Consider the following 20,678-nt stretch of genomic DNA (forward strand, 5'->3'; position numbering starts at 1 on the left):
GACGGGTGAAAACGCCCATCCACTGGAGAAAATTATGCTCTGTAATCAGATTGCTGCAAATGCTGGTTTGAAGAAAATACAGTATAGATCGACAGTAGCCAGCTGACAGAAATGATCCTTTGCACACAAGTGTCTAAACTCTTTTCTTTCTATTATATTTTAAAATTAAAAATGCTGTATACCAAAATGATTAAGTTATATATATATATATATTTATTTATTTATATACATCAAAGTGTATATAAGTCCCTTGGAGAAGGAGATCAAACCAGTCAATCCTAAAGGAAATCAACCCTGAATATTCATTAGAAGATCAGTTCAGTTCAGTTCAGTCACTCAGTTGTGTCTAACTCTTTGTGACTCCGTGGACTGTAGCACTCCAGGCCTCCTTGTCCATCACCAACTCCCAGAGTTTACTCAAACTCATGTACAGTGATACCATCCAACCACCTCATCCCCTGTCACCCACTTCTCCTGCCTTCAATCGTGCCCAGCATCAGGGTCCTCTCCAGTGAATCAGCTCTCCATATCAGGTGGCCAAAGTATTGGAGTTTCAGCTTCAGCATCAGTCCTTCCAGTGAATATTCAGGACTGATTTCCTTTAGGATGGACTGGTTGGATCTCCTTGCAGTCCAAGAGACTCTCAAGAGTCTGCTCCAACACCACAGTTCAAAAGCATCAATTCTTTGGCGCTCAGCTTTTCTTATAGTCCAACTCTCACATCCATACATGACTACCAGAAAAACCATAGCCTTGACTAGATAGACCTTTTTGGCAAAGTAATGTCTCTGCTTTTTAATATGATGTCTAGGTTGGTCATAACTTTCCTTCCAAGAAGTAAGCATCTTTTAATGTCATGTGCAGTCACCATCAGCAGTGATTTTGGAGCCCAGAAAAATAAAGTCTGACACTGTTTCCACTGTTTCCCCATCTATTTCCCATGAAGTGATGGGACCAGATGCCATGATCTTAGTTTTCTGAATGTTGAGCTTTAAGCCAACTTTTTCACTCTCCTCTTTCATTTTCATCAAGAGGCTCTTTAGTTCTTCTTCATTTTCTGCCATAACGGTGGTGTCATCTGCATATCTGAGGTGACTGATACTTCTGTCAATCTCTATTCCAACTTGTGCTTCTTCCAGTCCAGCGTTTCTCATGATGTACTCTGCATATAAGTTAAATAAAGAGGGTGATAATACTAAATTCAGACTGAAATTGAAGAAAGCAGGGAAAACCACTAGACCATTCAGGTATGACCTAAATCAAATCCCTTATGATCATACAGTGGAAGTGAGAAATAGATTTAAGGGCCTAGATCTGATAGATAGAGTGCCTGATGGACTATGGAATGAGGTTCGTGACATTGTACAGGAGACAGGGATCAAGACCATCCCCATGGAAAAGAAATGCAAAAAAGCAAAATGGCTGTCTGGGGAGGCCTTACAAATAGCTGTGAAAAGAAGAGAGACAAAAAGCAAAAGGAGAAAAGGAAAGATATAAGCATCTGAATGCAGAGTTCCAAAGAATAGCAAGAAGAGATAAGAAAGCCTTCTTCAGTGATCAATGCAAAGAAATAGAGGAAAACAACTGAATGGGAAAGACTAGAGATCTCTTCAAGAAAATTAGAGATACCAAGGGAACGTTTCATGCAAAGATGGGCTCGATAAAGGACAGAAATGGTCTGGACCTAATAGAAGCAGAAGATATTAAGAGGTGGCAAGAATACATGGAAGAACTGTACAAAAAAAGGTCTTCACGACCCAGATAATCATGATGGTGTGATCACTAATCTAGAGCCAGACATCTTGAAATGTGAAGTCAAGTGGGCCTTAGGAAGCATCACTACGAACAAAGCTAGTGGAGGTGATGAAATTCCAGTTGAGCTGTTTCAAATCCTGAAAGATGATGCTGTGAAAGTGCTGCACTCAATATGCCAGCAAGTTTGGAAAACTCAGCAGTGGCCACAGGACTGGAAAAGGTCAGTTTTCATTCCAATTCCAAAGAAAGGCAATAAAAAAGAATGCTCAAACTACCACACAATTGCACTCATCTCACATGCTAGTAAAGCAATGCTCAAAATTCTCCAAGCCAGGCTTCAGCAATACGTGAACTGTGAAATCCCTGATGTTCAAGTTGGTTTTACAGAAGGCAGAGGAACCAGAGATCAAATTGCCAAAGTCCGCTGGATCATGGAAAAAGCAAGAGAGTTCCAGAAAAACATCTATTTCTGCTTTATTGACTATGCCAAAGCCTTTGACTGTGTGGATCACAATAAACTGTGGAAAATTCTGAAAGAGATGGGAATACCAGACCACCTGACCTGCCTCTTGAGAAATCTGGATGCAGGTCAAGAGGCAACAGTTAGAACTGGACATGGAACAACAGACTGGTTCCAAATAGGAAAAGGAGTACATCAAGGCTGTATATTGTCAACCTGATTATTTAACTTCTATGCAGAGTACATCATGAGAAACGCTGGACTGGAAGAAACACAAGCTGGAATCAAGATTGCCGAAAGAAATATCAATAACCTCAGATATGCAGATGACACCACCCTTATGGCAGGAAGTGAAGAGGAGCTAAAAAGCCTCTTGCTGAAAGTGAAAGAGGAAAGCGAAAAAGTTGGCTTAAAGCTCAACATTCAGAAAACGAAGATCATGACATCCGGCCCGATCACTTCATGGGAAATAGATGGGGAAACAGTGGAAACAGTGTCAGACTTTAATTTTGGGGGCTCCAAAATCACTGCAGATGGTGACTGCAGCCATGAAATTAAAAGACGCTTACTCCTTGGAAGAAAAGTTATGACCAACCTAGATAGTATATTCAAAAGTAGAGACATTACTTTGCCGACTAAGGTCTGTCTATTCAAAGCTATGGTTTTTCCTGTGGTCATGTATGGATGTGAGAGTTGGACTGTGAAGAAAGCTGAGCACCAAAGAATTGATGCTTTTGAACTGTGGTGTTGGAGAAGACTCCTGAGAGTCCCTTGGACTTCAAGGAGATCCAACCAGTCCATCCTGAAGGAGATCAGCCCTGGGATTTCTATGGAAGGAATGATGCTACAGCTGAAACTCCAGTACTTTGGCCACCTGATGTGAGGAGTTGACTCATTGGAAAAGACTCTGATGCTGGGAGGGATTGGGGGCAGGAGGAGAAAGGGACGACCGAGGATGAGATGGCTGGATGGCATCATGGACTCGATGGACGTGAGTCTGAGTGAACTCCGGGAAATGGTGATGGACAGGGAGGCCTGGCGTGCTGCGATTCATGGGGTTGCAAAGAGTCGGACACGACTGAGCGACTGAACTGAACTGAACATACAGCCTTGACATATTCCTTTTCCTATTTGGAGCCAGTCTGTTGTTCCATGTCCAGTACTAACTGTTGCTTCCTGACCTACATACAGATTTCTCAAGAGGCAGTTCAGGCATTCTGGATTCATTGGAAGGACTGATGCTAGAGCTGAAGCTCCAATGCTTTGGCTACCTGCTGTGAAGAACTGACTCATTGGAAAATAACTCTGATGCTGGGAAAGATTGAGGGCAGGAGGAGAAGTGGGTGACAAGGATGAGGTGGTTGGATGGCATCACTGATCAATGGACATGAGTTTGAGCAGACTCCAGGAGATAGTGAAGGACAGGGAAGCCTGATGTGCTACGGTCCATGGGGTCACAAAGAGCTGGACATGACTGAGCAACTAAACAACAGAAGCAAAGTGATTGTTTTATACACACACACACACACACACACACACACACACACACATTCTTTTTTAGATTCATTTCCTATATAGATTGTTACAGAGTATTCGTTAGAGTTCCGCTTGCTCTACAGCAGGTTTTTATTATTCATCCATTTTATAATAGTAGTGTGTATATGTCAACCCCAATCTCCCAATTTATTTCTCTCCTCTACTTTCTCCCTCTGGTCCCATCACTTCATGGGAAATAGATGGGGAAACAGTGGAAACAGTGTCAGACTTTATTGTTTTGGGCTCCAAAATCACTGCAGATGGTGACTGCAGCCATGAAATTAAAAGACGCTTACTCCTTGGAAGAAAAGTTATGAGCAACCTAGATAACATATTCAAAAGCAGAGACATTACTATGCCGACTATTGTCCGTCTAGTCAAGGCTATAGTTTTTCCAGTGGTCATGTATGGATGTGAGAGTTGGACTGTGAAGAAGGCTGAGCGCTGAAGAATTGATGCTTTTAAACTGTGGTGTTGGAGAAGACTCTTGAGAGTCCCTTGGACTGCAAGGAGATCCAACCAGTCCATCCTGAAGGAGATCAGCCCTGGGATATTTTTGGAAGGAATGATGCTAAAGCTGAAGCTCCAGTACTTTGGCCACCTCATGCGAAGAGTTGACTCATTGGAAAAGTCTTTGAAGCTGGGAAGGATTTGGGGCAGGAGGAGAAGGGGATGACAGAGGATGAGATGGCTGGATAGCATCACTGACTCGATGGCTGTGAGTCTGAGTGAACTCCGGGAGTTGGTGATGGACAGGGAGGCCTGCCGTGCTGCAATTCATGGGGTGGCAAAGAGTCGGACACGACTGAGCAACTGAACCGAACTGAACTGAATCATAAGTTTATTTTCTACATTTTTGAAAATGGCTATTTCCACTGTTCCTTCCCAGGAGGCTCTATAGGAGTAGGTTCACAGGTTTAACTTGGGAACACACAGGTATATTCCCCACTTTGATTTCTGGTTTTGCAGTGGCCCAAAGGGTGTTCAAGATGATTCCAAGAGACAATAAATGCAAAGTACGCATGTTGATAAACTCTACATGAGGTTGTAAAACACCAGTAACAGAGAATTCCCTGATAGTTCAGTGGTGAGGACTCCATGCTTCTACTGCAGGGGGAATCCCTGATTGGGTTTCCCCAGTTTCAATCCCTGGTTGGGGAACTAGGACCCCAAAAACCACACAGGATTGCCAAAAAAACATACAAAAATTAAATGAAAATGATCGTCCCTCATAAAAAAATCCATCAAGTAACAAATTATGCATTGCATGGAGATCTAAACAATATCAGAAATCCATGTGGTTTTAAACTATTCCAAAAAATTAGGAATATTGGAATATTTATTAGACACTGAGAAGTTCAGATTCGTTGCCCTTCTGATTATTTCAATGCCTTTTGCACTGGGGGAAGTACTTCGGCTTTTCACTCAAGCTGTTCTCTCTAGGCATCTGGAGCATTCTCTCGACACACTCTTTCCCCATACCTCACGCACATCATTCTTAGTTCTTAAAATGTTTCTTCCTTCACTCCCATTTTTATGCAACTTCTCACAATCAGCTCTCATCGAATCATGATCTCTTCTTTCACAGCACTTCTTACAGTTAGTTGGTTGTGTGTGCTGTGTTATGTGGTGTGTGTTATTTAGATGGCATTTTAAAAAATGGCTGTCCCCCTGGCTGGCTTGTTGCACTTTGAGGACCAGGGCTGTATCTTTGCTGCACATCACTTGTTATCTGGAGTCAGTGCCATGCCCAGCATACAGTGGACAATTGATAAACACCATTTAGATGAACTAAGTCCAAGACAGACTTGAAGGGGGGAAAAAGCTCAGAAGGCAGTCCAAATGGTATGCAGAAGGGCGATAGAGACAACCTCATTTCACAAACTGCTTTTAAATTACGGTGTGTTGAACCGCAGCTGTGACCTTAATATTGCAGTTTGCTCTCTCATTATTCTGATCAGCAAGGGCTTCTTATCAGGATCTCTGTGGCTCAAACAAAAGTGAAGTCAAGCCCAATGTATGAAGCTTAGAAGGACCAAAGATGGCATAAAAGGTGCACGGCACGCAATGGGTGTGCACACCCTTCAAGAGTTGAAACGTAGTTGGCATGCCCTTTTTAAGGAGGTCACTTCTTGCTACTTTCAGAATTTTCAGACCAACGTTTGACTAATATAAGAAATGCTGCTATGGACATTCATGTACAAATTTTTGTTGCAGATATATTAATATGTTTTTATTTCTTTGGGGTATATATAGAGGGGTGGAGTTTCTAAGTCACATGATAACTATGACTAATCATTTGAGGAACTGCTAGGCTGTATTGCAAAGTGGCTGCACCATGGGAACCCACTCCAGTATTCTCGCCTGGCAAATTCCACTGACAGAGGAGCCTGGAGGGCTACAGTCCATGGAGACACAAAGAGTTGGATGTGACTAAGCACAACCAAGTGGCTGCACTATTTTATGCTCCCACCAGAAGCATATGGGGAATTCTGTTTCTCCATGCCCTCGTCAACACTTGCTGTTGTCTGAATTTTTGACCCAGCCATTCATTCCAGTGGGTATGAGGTGCTATGTCCTTGTGGTTTTGATTTGCATTTCCCTGATAACTAATGATGTTGAGCATCTTTTCATGTGCTTTGATCATTTGCATATCTTAAGTGTCTGCTCAGATCCTTTGCTCATAATTTTTTTAAAGTGTTGCACCAATTCAGGTTCTTGACAGAACTCCGTCACTAACTCAGATACCATATAAAGTGAGTCTCAAACTGCCTTTGTCATAATTTTTCTCATCTTTAACGTGGCTGAGGACTCTTCCATCTCAAGAAGTTGTAAAGACTAAGTAAGAGAGAATATACGCAGGTACTTTGTAAATCAAAAAGAGATGGGAAATCTAGGTTATTAAAAAACTAACAAAGTGGAAAATGTATAGGGCAATTTGGGGGGAAATTTTGAACCTTGGTATAAGTACAAGTACACCAAGGATAAGCTGGAAAAATAAAAACATAGCATTTAAATGATAAAACTACTAAAGTGTTTATATCTTATCAACATTAGGAATCAGAAGAGATTTTAAAAGTTTCTATTTTGAATAATTTTGGGCTTAGAATAAAAATTTTAGGTTTATCTCTATTGTAAGACAAAAGAGTTCCTTATTATCTTTCATGCAGTTTCTTCTAAAGTTGTCATCTAACATAATCATAAAATCAGGCAGTTAACACTGGGACAATACTGATGCTCCCTTGTCCATGGGGATTCTCCAGGCAAGAATACTGGACTGGGTTGCCATGTCCCCCTCCAGGGGATCTTCCCAACCCAGGGATCAAACCCAGGTCTCCTGCATTGCAGGTGGATTCTTTACCATCTGAGCCACCAAGGAAGCCCATGAATACTGGAGTGCGTAGCCTACCCCTTCTCCAGGGGATCTTCCCAACTCAGGAATCAAACTGGGGTCTCCTGCCCTGCAAGTAGATTCTTTACCAGCTGAGCTGCCGGGGAAGCCCACAGTTCTAACGTCACAACACTGTCAGCCCCAGACTTTTCTTTGCTAGTGTCTTTTCTGTTCCAAAGTTCAATCCATGGTCCCACGTTGCCTGTAGTCATCGTGTCTTTCTAAACTCTTTTCATCTACAAGAGTTTCTCAGTTTCTCCCTGTTTCTGATGATCCTGATGTTTTTGAAGAATCCTGGTCAGGTGTTTTGCAGAATGGGATTTGCCAGATGCTTTCTTGTGACTAGATGGGGTTATGGATTTTAGGGCTAATTACTCCAGAGGTGAAATGTGCTTCTTCTTCTGTTGTGTCACAGAGTGAGTGATATGGATATGTTTTATCACTGGGGATATTAGGCTTGGCTACATGGTTAACGTGGAGAAGAAGTTGGATGTTGAGAAATTTTCACCCCTCCATAGTCTTGCCAAGAAAAGATTAGGTCCCAAATATGTTTCCCTAAATTCACTCTTAATAAAATGCAGCAGCTGCTATTCCACTGTACAAAATTAAAAAACAAAACGAAGAAAAGAGAAGGAGGTGGGTGGGAGAGAAATGTGCGTCTGCGTTCCAGGGAGATCCCGCCTGATCAGGGCCTTGGCAGTTGGGCACAAGGGAGGGGACAGCCAAAATGAAAGGCAGGTCGAGTAACCAGGCCTGGTGCTGAGCAAGCTGCTTTCCAAAGATAAGGTGAGAACTGAAGAGCCTCCCCGAAAGCATGACTACCTTTTTTTTTTTCTTCCAAAACTTGGTCCTTTCCTGACTGTGTTTTATCAAGGTGCTCACTGGGCTTCAGGCCCTAATGTATTTTTCCATTAGGAAAGATGGCCTTTAGTGGCCTTTTGAACAACCACTGGTATCTGATAGCTGCCAGGCTCTTTACACAGGCTACTTAGAATCCTTCACACTGTCCAACAAGGTAGGTTTGTTTATTACTGCTATCATAAAATGGGAAAATGGAGAAAATATTAATAAATGACCCCCAAAGTCTAATAGCATTTAGAAAAATCCCAGGGCTCCGATTAGAATGCAGTCTACCTGACTGTTGCTCTTTTTCTTTGGCTAATAGGTGTTGATGCTGTCTTACTAAGTCTTTCAGGTATTACTGACCTTAATGACTAGGATTTCAGAGACGTAGCAGTAGTAAAAGAAAAAATGGAGTGGGTTAGGGAGAAAATGGGAAAGCAAAAGGAAAGGAATCAATAAATACAATTGGAGGGACCTCCCTGGTGGTCTAGTGGTGAGACCTCATGCTTCCAATGTAGGGGGCATGGGTCTGACGCCTGGTTGAGTATTTAAGATCCCGTATCCCCTGTGGTATGGCAATGAAGCAAAACAAAACAATTTGAAATTTCCTTGCAAAGGAAAACAATGAAAAAGAAAAAGTTTATCAAGTGACCAAAATGAATTGGGAACCAGAGAACAGATGCCGTGGTTGGCCTTGGATGGAGTAAGACAGTTTTCCCACTTGAACAAGAAGGAAGAAATGAATATATATGTATATATGGCTGATGGATAACATCTTTTTCCACTATAAAAAGGAACAAGGTCTTTAGATAGAGAAAAGATGTTCTTTTTAGTTTCACCAAACCACATTTCACATGACTTTCCATCTTTGCAAGTGAACGATTTTTATTAGCTATAGCATCCCATTTGATGATGAGGTCTATGCCCACAGTGTATTTTTTAAAAATGAAGAATATGAGACAGAGGTGCTATGTAGCCCACTAACCCTATATATTTTATGACCTCCACAGTTACAAAAAGTTCCTCAAATAGAGAACAGTCTTCTGGTTGCTAAGGGGGCAGAGGCATGGGAGAGGGAAGGATTGGCAGTTTGGGGTTCAGTTCAGTTCAGTCACTGAGCCGTGTCCAGCTCTTTGTGACCCCATGAATCGCAGCACGCCAGGCCTCCCTGTCCATCACCAACCCCTGGAGTTCACTCAGACTCACGTCCATTGAGTCAGTGATGCCATCCAGCCATCTCATCCTCTGTCATCCCCTTCTCCTCCTGCCCCCAATCCCTCCCAGCATCAGAGTCTTTTCCAATGAGTCAACTCTTCGCATGAGGTGGCCAAAGTACTGGAGCTTCAGCTTCAGCATCATTCCTTCCAAAGAAATCCCAGGGCTGATCTCCTTCAGGATGGACTGGTTGGATCTCCTTGCAGTCCAAGGGACTCTCAAGAGTCTTCTCCAACACCACAGTTCAAAAGCATCAAGTCTTCAGCACTCAGCCTTCTTCGCAGTCCAACTCTCACATCCATACATGACCACAGGAAAAACCATAGCCTTGACTAGACGGACCTTAGTCGGCAAAGTAATGTCTCTGCTTTTGAATATACTATCTAGGTTGGTCATAACTTTTCTTCCAAGGAGTAAGCGTCTTTTAATTTCATGGCTGCAGTCACCATCTGCTGTGATTTTGGAGCCCCCAAAATTAAAGTCTGACACTGTTTCCACTGTTTCCCCATCTATTTCCCATGAAGTGATGGGACTGGATGCCATGATCTTCGTTTTCTGAATGTTGAGCTTTAAGCCAACTTTTTCACTCTCCTCTTTCACTTTCATCAAGAGGCTTTTTAGTTCCTCTTCACTTTCTGCCATAAGGGTGGTGTCATCTGCATATCTGGGGTTATTGATATTTCTCCTGGCAATCTTGATTCCAGCTTCTGTTTCTTCCAGTCCAGCGTTTTTAGCAAATGCAAACTAGTGTACATAGGATGGACAAAAAGCAAGGTCTTCCTAAATAACAAGCCAGACTCTACTCAACACTCTGTAACAACAAAAATGAGAAAAGAATCTGAAGCATAAAATTATGTACATGTCACTGAATCAGTTGTACACTGAAAACAAACTCAACATTAAAAACCCATTCTGTTTTAATATAAAATAAATATTAAATTTAAGAGGAACAGAAAAGAAATGCCAAGGGAATTGCCCTCAGGCTTGTGACTCGGTGTCACATCCCTGGGGCCTGAAGAGCTTTGGAGCCTAAGGCTGGGGTGTGGTGGAGCTGAGGGGACTGGGGGAGGCACCAGCAAATGAGCCCCTTTTGGACCTGGGGTGCCTGGTCTCCTGTGCATGGCACCCCGACCTCCAGGTTGGCCCTCCAGGCGGGCCCCTGCAGCTCAGCCACGCCTGGCGCCCTGAGAGGGTGATGGGCCTTGGAAAGTGGCCTGGCCTCCGTGAACCCCAGCACTGCAGTTCCCACGGGCAGCCGTCTTCCTCAGGTCCCCACCTAAGTAGGACAGCGCCCCACGCCTCGAGGTTTGGGCAGGGCTTTGGATTTATTTGGGCAGGGAGTGAAGTCTAAGGGGGCAAAAGCAATGAGCTCCTAGATGAGGCACGTTCCAAAAATATCTACAACCCTTGAACATGGCTCTGTCTAGGGCTCATGTTGACCTGGGAATCTCAGTGGGAAATGAGAATGTGGTGCCGCCTTGTGGACATTTTTTGTAACTACAACTATAAAGATGGGGCCTTAGGGACACGTCATGTTCAAGAAGGCACCTGCCGGGCTGTAAAGACCACCCGCCCTGAAGAACGTCCTGTGGTAGGTAATCGGAAAAGAATTCAAAGAGGCTGTCCTTAAAACAGGCAGTGTCAGAAGGTCATTTTAACTCACAAGGTTTTTCTTTCTGTGTTTGTTTTTTAAAGCATGTGAAAAGATGATCAATATGGCTCATGATTCAGTTCAGTCGCTCAGTCGTGTCCTATTTGTGACCACATAGACTGCAGCGTGTCAGGCTTCCCTGTCCATCACCAACTCCCGGAGCTTGCCCAAACTCATGTCCATTGAGTCGGTGATGCTATCCAAGCATCTCATCCTCTGTCGTCCCCTTCTTCTGCCTTCAATCTTTCTCAGAATCAGGATCTTTTCCAATCAGTCAGTTCCTCGCATCAGGTGGCCAAAGTATTGGGGCTTCAGCTTCAGCATCAGTCCTTTCAATGAATATTCAGGACTTTAGGATTGACCCATGATTAAACAAAAGCAAATCAAACTGCAGTAGGGTAACACTTCCCACCAGTAAGAATTCCCATCATCCAAAAGCCTAGAAAAAATAAATGCCAGAGAGGGCGTGGAGAAAGGGAACCCTCTTACAGTGTTTTGGGGAATGTAAATTGACAACAGGCAGGATGGAGAAAAGTATGTGTTAGTCACTCCGTCGTGTCCAACTTTTTGGGACCCTATGGGCTGTAGCCTGCCAGGCTCCTCTGTCTATGGAGTTCTCCAGGCAAGAATACTGGAGTGGGTTGCCATTCTCTTCTCCAGGGGATTTTCCCAATCCAGGGATTAAATCCAGGTCTCTTGCATTGCAGATATATTTTTAACTCTCTGAGCCGCTAGGGAAGCCCCATAAAACAGCATGGAGGTTCCTTAATCAACTAGAAAGAGACCTTCTGCAGGAACTGAGATGCCACTCCTGGGCCTGTATCTGGAGAAAAACCATAATTAGAAAAGAGACTTGCACCACAACCTTCACTGAAGCACGGTTTACAATAGCCTAGATGTGGGAGCAATCATAATCTCCATCTTCAGATGAACAGATTGAAAAGAAGTTATACACATATATACATATATAAGGCAATATAGTCAGCCATTAAGAAAAATGAATAATGCCACTCTCAGCAACATGAATGGACCTGGAGATGGTCATAATGGGTGAAGGAAGTCAGAGAAAGAGAGAGATTTGTATACATTTTTTAAGTAGAATCTAAAAATTGATGCAAATGAACTCATTTTGAAAACAGAAAGACACTCAAAGACTCAAAAAACAAAATTATGGTTGCCTAAAAGAAGCGATGGAGTAGGGAGAAATGAAGAAACTGAAATTAACATATGCCCAGTAATACATACAAAAAGTGAATCAGCACAGACATACTGTCTAGCACATGGAAGTCTACTCGGCACTCTATAATACCTACATGGGAAAAGAATCACACAAGAGTAGATATACGTTCATGGGTAACTGAATCAAGTTGCTGTACACCAAAACAAATGTGGTAAATCCACTCTATTTTAATATCAAATAAAACTTAAATTTTAGTTAAGAGAGTGAAAAAGTTGGCTTAAAACTCAACATTCAGAAAACTAAGATCATGGCATCTGGTCTCATCACTTGATGGCAAATAGATGGGGAAGCAATGGAAACAGGCAGACTTTATTTTGGGAGGCTTCAAAATCACTGCAGATGGTGACTGCAGCCATGAAATTAAAAGATGCTTACTCCTTGGAAGAAAAGTTATGACCAACCTAAACAGCATATTAAAAAGCAGAGACATTACTTTGCCAACAAAAGTCCATCTAGTCAAAGCTATGGTTTTTCCAGTAGTCATGTATGGATGTGAGAGTTGGACTATAAAGAAAGCTGAGCACCGAAGAACTGATGCTTTTGAACTGTGGTGTTGGAGAAGACTCTTGAGATTCCTTTGGACTGCAAGGAGATCCAACCAGTCCATTCTAAAGGAAATCAGTCCTGAATATTCATTGGAAGGATTGATGTTGAAGCTGAAACTCCAATACTTTGGCCACCTGATGCAAAGGACTGATTCATTTGAAAAGACCCTGATGCTGGAAAAGATTGAAGACAGGAGAAGTGGATGACAGGATGAGATGGCTGGATGGCATCACCGACTCAATGGACATGATTTTGAGTAAACTCCAGGAGTTGGTGATGGACAGGGAGGCCTGGCGTGCTGCAGTCCATGGGGTCTCAAGGAGTCGGACACAGCTGAGTGACTGAACGGAACCAAACTGAAAAATTTACAAAGAACAGAGAGAAAGGGCAAACGGTGTTCCCCTCAGGCCTTGGTGACCAGGGCTGGTGTCACGTGCCTGGAGTCTGAACAGCCTTGGAACCTCAGGCTGGACTGTGGTGGAGCTGAGGGACCTGGGGAGGAGTTGCCAGCAAAGGAGCCCCTTTGGGACCTGGAGCACCTGGTCCTGTGAATGGGACCTCGACCTCCAGATCCAGGTGGGCCCTCTGATAGCTCAGCCACCCCTGCTGCTGCTGCTAAGTCGCTTCAGTCATGTTCGACTCTGTGCGACCCCATAGATGGCAGCCCACCAGGCTCCCCCGTCCCTGGGATTCTCCAGGCAAGAATACTGGAGTGGGTTGCCATTTCCTTCTCCAGTGCATGAAAGTGAAAAGTGAAAGTGAAGTCGCTAAGTCGTGTCCGACTCCTAGCGACCCCATGGACTCTAGCCACCCCTAGGGCACCCCCCAAAACTGTGGGCCCTAAGGGCTGAGAGAGCATTGAATAGTCAACGGGTCACCCCTTCCCCCACGGTGGTCTTGCCACCAGCACCCTCCTTCCTGGAGGCCCCCACCTAGAGGACGAAGGACAGCACCCTCAGCGTTGCAGCTGGGGCAGAACCTGGCATTTTTGGTTGATGGGACTGAAGGCTAAGCGGGACGAAGTAATGAAACCCGTGGCCTGACACAGCCCACTGTAATCAACAGCCTTTCTCAAGGGCTCAACTGGCCAGAGGAATTGCAAGAGCGAAATGGAGAAGTGCTGCCGCCTTGTGGACATTTCTCGCAACTGCGACTTTAAAGCTCGCGGCCACTTGCACAAGGCCAGCCTGGCTCTAAAGCATACCTGCCTTCAAAAAATGTCCGGTGGGGCTTCCGTGGTGGTCCAGTGGTTGAGAATCCGACTTGCCATGAGGGGGACAAGGGTTTGATTCTGGTTCGGGGAAGATTCGCCCAAGCCGAGCCCCTCAGCCCTGTGCAGCATTTTTTGAGCCCACGCTCTACAGCCAGCAAGCTGCAACTTCTAAGCCAGAAAGCTGAAACTAGTGAGGCCAGTGAAACCCGGAGCCTGTGCTCCCCAGCAAGAGGAGCCTCTGCAGTATGAAGCCTGCTCCGCACAGAGAAAGCCCGGAGGCACCAAAGAAGACGCAGCCGGGCCAAAAATAAATCGATAAATCAAAGTGAGAGAGAAAGTAAACACATGTCCTGCGATACGCAGTGGGGAAAGTTTTTCAGTGCCGCCATCCCTCCGAAAGGCAGTCTCCTCCGGAGACTGTTGGAGAACCTGTCTAGATCTGGAGGTCCAAGCCCCAGGGCTTGGCATTTGTCTCGGGGTGGCAGAAGGGTAAAGGGGAAGAAGTAATGAGAACCGAGACCTAGCATATTCGAATCTAATCTCCAACTGAGCAATTCGACTTTCTCCAGGACTCTGCGGAACCTAGGAATTGCCGAGGGAAATGGAAAAGTGCTGCCGCCTTGTGGACACTTTCTGAAACTGCCGCTTTAACGCTGCCGCTTGGGACCATTTCCTCTTCTTTTCACAAGGCCTGCAGACCTTTAAGAATGGGTTAGGGTTAGGGTTAAGGTTAGGGTTAGGGTTAGGGTTAGGGATCACTGGTCCTCAAGAAATATCTTGTGGGTCTTTCTGGTAACCCAGTGCTTAACAACCCAAATTGCTATGCAGAGGACAAGTGTTCGACTCCTGGTGGGGGTGGATCTCCCGTGGGGAGGAGCTCCTAAGCCCTTGTGCCACAGGAACTAAGCCAGCGCTCTACAGCCAAGCAGCCGCAACTCCTCAGCCAGAGAGCGGAAACTAGCGAAGCCCTCGAATCCTAGGGTCTGAGCGCCCCAAGAAATACCCGTGCCGTGAGAAGTCTGCTCTACACAAACAGAAACAGCCCTAATAAAGTAAGAAAGACACAGCCCAGGCGAACACAAACCTATAAATGAAAATGACAGAGAGTAAGATATTCTTGGGATAGGTAGTGGGAAAAGTTTTCAAAATGGCCATCCTTCCAAAACTTGGTCTCTGGCGGTCAGGTTAACACACAGGGCTTTTGTTTTGCTGTTTGTATTTAGAAGAAAGAGAAAAGATGCTTCACGTGAGTCATTATTATAGAACTGCATATTCAAACTAGGAGGAGGTATCACTCCTCGCAGATCACAATTACCATCATCTAAGCTGACACGTGGCTTGAGGGCTTGGACAAAAGAGAACTCTCTTACCCGATTTGAGGGAATGTGGTGGCTCAGAGGTTAAAGCGTCTGCCTCCAATGCGAGAGACATGGGTTCGATCCCTGGGTCGGGAAGATCCCCTGGAGAAGGAAATGGCAACCCACTCCAGTATTCTTGCCTAGAGAATCCCAGGGATGGGAGAGCCTGGTGGGCTGCCGTCTATGGGGTCGCACAGAGTCAGACATGACTGAAGCGACTTAGCAGTAGCAGCAGCAACAGCCTCGTGGACATTTCTTGGAACTGCAGCTTTAAAGCTGGTGCCAGGAAACACTTCACCTTCATTACCAAGGCCTGCAGAGCTTTAAGGAACACCGGCTTTCTAGAAAGGTCCTGTGGGTCTTTCTGGTAACCCAGGACTTAAGAGCCTAACTCACTACGCAGAGGATGAAGAGTTCCACTGCTGGTCCAGGAAGATCCCAGGTGTGGGGAGCTTCTAAGCCCTTGCGCCACATTGGCTGAGCCCTCGCTCTATGGCCAGGCAGCTGCAGCTCTGCCCCAGAGAGCTGAAGCTAGTGAAGCCCATGAATCCTAAAGCGCGTGTACCCCTCTGAGACATGCCAGTGCATGAGAAGCCCACTGCGCACAGACAGAGACGACCCTGGGACAGTAAGAAAGATGCAGCCCAGGCAAAAACAAATTTATAAAGTGAGACGGAAAGAAAGAAACGTGCTGCCCTAGGGAGTGCAAAAATATTTTCAAAGCACTGTCCTTCCATAATCTGGTTTCCACAGGTCAAGTTAAGGCACAGGGCTTTTGTTCTGGTGTTTCAAAGCAATGGAAAAGATGCTCCATGTGGCTCCTTAATTGCATATCGAAACTACAATGAGGTATCATTCCTAAAGGTCACAATTGCCATCACACAAAAGTCTAGCAATTATACCCAGCATGAGAACATAGAGGGAATAGAATTCTGTTTAGGGATATGAGGGAATGCCTGGAAAATGCCATGGACAGAGGAGCCTGGTAGGCTGCAGCCCATGGGGTCGCTAAGAGTCGGACACGACTGAGCAGCTTCACTTTCACTTTTCACTTTCATGCATTGGAGAAGGCAATGGCAACCCACTCCAGTGTTCTTGCCTGGAGAATCCCAGGGACTGGGGAGCCTGGTGGGCTGCTGTCTATGGGTCGCACAGAGTCGGACACGACTGAAGCGACTTAGCAGCAGTAGCAGCAAACTGGTAATAGCCAGGATGGAGAACAGTAGGTAAGTGTCTTAACCCCCCAAACAGGCTTGCTTCAGGATTCGGCAATGCTGTGTCTCGGCCTATACGCACAGAGAAATCCTCATTGCAAGAGACACTTGCATCCTCAGCTTCATGCGGGATGCTTTATAAAAACCAAGACGTGGAAGCAACCAAAACGGGCACCGTCAGAGGCATAAAAGAAGATGTTTTATATATTTATCTACATAAGGTAGTATGACTCAGGCATCCAGATGAATAATATAATGCCTTTTCCAGCGACATGGATGACTCTGAATATGGTCACGCTGAGTGAGGGCAGACGGAGCAAGAATGAGAAGGATCCTAGGGTATGGCTTACAGATAGAATGTAAAAACTGATTCCAAGGAACCCATTTGGAAAATGAAAAACAGACTCCAGGACACAAAAAGCTTCTGGTTTCTGAAAAGAAAAAATGGGGCAGGGGAAGAAGAAACAAGGAGGCTGGGCCTCAGGTTTACCCAGTAATAGACCTGAAAAGTGAATCAGCAAGGCCCTTCCGTCTAGCACAGGGATTTCTACTCAGCACTCTGTAATACCAACGTGGGAAAAATCTGGCTGGGAGAGACTGATGTATTGGGTAACTGGATCAGACTGCCCTGGCTTAATACATGCACATCATTGTAAATCCACACTACTTTAATAAAAAATAGAAACAAAATTTAAAAAAGAACAGAGGAGAAACACCAAGGGTTTTCCTCTTACGCCTGGATAACCTAGGCTGGTGTTACCTCCTTGGAGCCCAAGGTTGGAGTGAGGTGGAGCTGAGGGGCCCAGGGAAGGGGTCCAGGGGAAGAGCCCCTTTTTGAGCTGGAGTACTTGGTCTTGTGTGCATGGGACTGCGACCTCCAGATCTAGACGGGTCCTCCAACAGCTCAACCAAGTAGCGTGGACCCAGAAAACAGTGGTCCCCATGGGCAGAGAGAGAGCTGAAATGCCAGCTGGTCACCCAGCCCCTCACGGTGGGGTTGCCAGTGCCAGCCTTCTTCTTCGGCGGTTCCCTTCCGAAGGAGGAAGAAACAGTACCCTCTGCATCGCACTATGGGCATGGCTTGGCATTTGCTGCGGGTTGGCGGAAGGAATGAGACCCGTTACCTGGCACACCGGCCTCTAATCTGCAACTGAGGAGCACGACTTTGTTCAGGATTCGGCTGGCTCTAGGAATTCTAGTAGTAAATGAGAGAAGGTTGCCACCTCGTGGACATTTCCTGCAGCTGCAGCTTTAAAGCTGGTGCTCTGAACCACTTCATGTTCATTCCCAAGGCCTGCAGACCTTTAGGGAACATTGGCCCTCAAGAAAGGTGCTGTGGGTCTTTCTGGTGACTCAGGGCTTGAGCGGAGAAGGCAATGGCACCCCACTCCAGTACTCTTGCCTGGAAAATTCCCATGGGCGGAGGAGCCTGGTAGGCTGCAGTCCATGGGGTCACTAAGAGTAGGACACGGCTGAGCGACTTCACTTTCACTTTTCACTTTCATGCATTGGAGAAGGCAATGGCAACCCACTCCAGTGTTCTTGCCTGGAGAATCCCAGGGACGGGGGAGCCTGGTGGGCTGCTGTCTATGGGGTCACACAGAGTCAGACACGACTGAAGCGATTTAGCAGCAGCAGCAGCAGCAGGGCTTGAGAACCGGACTTGCAAGCAGAGGACGTGTTCGGCTCCTGGTGGGGGAAGATCTCTCGTGCGGAGGAGCTACTAAGCCGACGCTCTACAGCCAGGCTGCCGCAACTACTGAGGCAGCGAGCTGGAACTAGTGAAGCCCTCGAATCCCGGCGTCCGTGCGCTCCACCACGAAATGCCAGTCCCATCAGAAGCCCGCTCTACACGGACAGGAACTTGCAATGCAAAGGACGATGCTGGATTCCTCATGCACTGAGTTCCCGGGTGCAGAGGCGCTCCTCAGCCTTCATGCCTCATCCGCTGAGGCCAAGCTCCTATTTCTTCCTCCCCCCAAAAACAGTAGTGGTGGGCCATATTTACAGAAGAGGTGGAGATGACAAGTATTTTTTTCTTTCATTTTGTTAAATTAGAGAGCAGACAGTGTTCTTTCACGTACAGTTTTAGCAAGAAGTATGTTAATGATTTCTTTGGCAATACATCCCTCTTGGTAAAGAAACCTTTGATGTCTGAACAAATCTATGTCAGTCTCACGAAGAACATTTCTGTAGTAATTTTATGGTTTATAGAACCGGTTTTTAAAATAATAAAATGAAGGTCAATAGGACTGAGTCATGACGTAATTTTATACAATTCTATGAAGGTATTCCATGTCTGACTACAATTGAACTACACGCCTTAAATGTCTGATTGTCAAAGGTAAACACATCTCTGAGAATACAGGACAAAGAAATTTAGGAACGGTGTATAAACATTTGTTTTATTTCATATTAAATCCTCAGTCTGAGTGCATTTTTAAATCTGAACTGTCAGTTAGTGTTAGTCTAGATCAGGAAACAGCACTGCGTATTGCATACAAGCCTGAGGGTTGACTCTGTGCTCTGATGTCGCATGGTTGTCTATATGCAGACCCAAAAATTCTCCTGTCCCTGTTCACTTACCTGCAGAATGGAGACAGAGGCCTATTAGGAGGATAAAGTGCAAAAATGACTATAAGCCAATCAGCATATCACCTGGAATGTAGACTCATTATTAACTTCAGTGGCATGAAGGAGACACAGAGAAGTAAATTAGAGTTTCTTGAGCACGATTAGTCTCTCTCACGGCTAAGTATCTTCCATGCATTATTTCACTTAAAAAAGAAAAAATCGTCTCAATTTGAAAAGAGAAATCAGTATCTGGTGACATTTAAATATTCTATATACAGATCGAAGTGCATTTTGTAATTGTATTTCCCAGTACTAGTGGTTTTGGTTTTAAAACAACCTCCATTAATTGTTTTCATGTGTGTTTGTACATGTATGTGTGTGATGGGGAGAGGGAGCGTTCCCTTCTTCCTGTCATTGAAAGTGCCTTCTTTTAACTCCAAAGATCCGGGGTCTCCCAGGGGTTTTCTTGCTTGTGCTGACAGACGCTAGAGCCTCCTCCATAGCGCCTGCTCTCTCTTTATGCTTCTGCACCAGCGTCTCTCACAGATCTGTGACTCTAAGGATTCCGATGTCTGGGGACTCTCACTGAGCATGTTTACAGTAGCTTCAGATCTCAAAGATGAGTTTGTTTTCTGGACTCCACTGAGCCCTCCGATGGCCGCTCATAATTTACCACCAGCTTTGTGTTCCAGAGAGAAGAATGAATACTTCATGTGGCCAGTCTGAAACCATTTTTTCTGGAACTTTTTAAATTCAAAGGTACTATGTGTTTCACTGAAAAGTGATTAAGACTGCATTTCTCCCTTTGCTGTTACATTTTATGAATAATTACCATCCAATAAAGGACAGAAATGGTATGGACCTAACAGAAGCAGAAGATATTAAGAAGAGGTGGCAAGAATACACAGAAGAACTGTACAAAAAAGATGTTCACAACCCAGATAATCATGATGGTGTGATCACTTGGCTAGAGCCAGACATCCTGGAATGTGAAGTCAAGTGGGCCGTAGGAAGCATCACTACAAACAAAGCTAGTGGAGGTGATGGAATCCCAGTTGAGCTATTTCAAATCCTGAAAGATGATGCTGTGAAAGTGTTGCACTCAATATGCCAGCAAATTTGGAAAACTCAGCAGTGGCCACAGGACTGGAAAAGGTCAACTTTCATCCCAATCCCCAAGAAAGGCAATGCCAAACAATGCTCAAACTACCACACAATTGCACTCATCTCACATTTTGAGCTTTGAGTAATGCTCAAAATTCTCCAAGCCAGGCTTTGACAATACATGAACTGTGATCTTCCAGATGCTCAAGCTGGTTTTTGAAAAGGCAGAGGAACCAGAGATCAAATTGCCAACATCTGCTGGATCATGGAAAAAGCGAGAGTTCCAGAAATCACCTATTTCTGCTTCACTGACTATGGCAAAGCCTTTGACTGCATGGATCACAATAAACTGTGGAAAATTCTGAAAATATGGGAATACCAGACCATCTGACCTGCCTCCTGAGAAATCTGTATGCAGGTCAGGAAGCAACAGTTAGAACTGGACATGGAACAACAGACTGGTTCCAAATAGGAAAAGGAGTATGTCAAGGCTATATATTGTCGCTTATTTAACTTCTATGTAGAGTACATCATGAGAAACGCTGGACTGGAAGAAGCACAAGCTGGAATCAAGATTG

This window comes from Capricornis sumatraensis, chromosome 22 (genome assembly GCF_032405125.1).
Source record: "Capricornis sumatraensis isolate serow.1 chromosome 22, serow.2, whole genome shotgun sequence".
Classification (NCBI taxonomy): domain Eukaryota; kingdom Metazoa; phylum Chordata; class Mammalia; order Artiodactyla; family Bovidae; genus Capricornis; species Capricornis sumatraensis.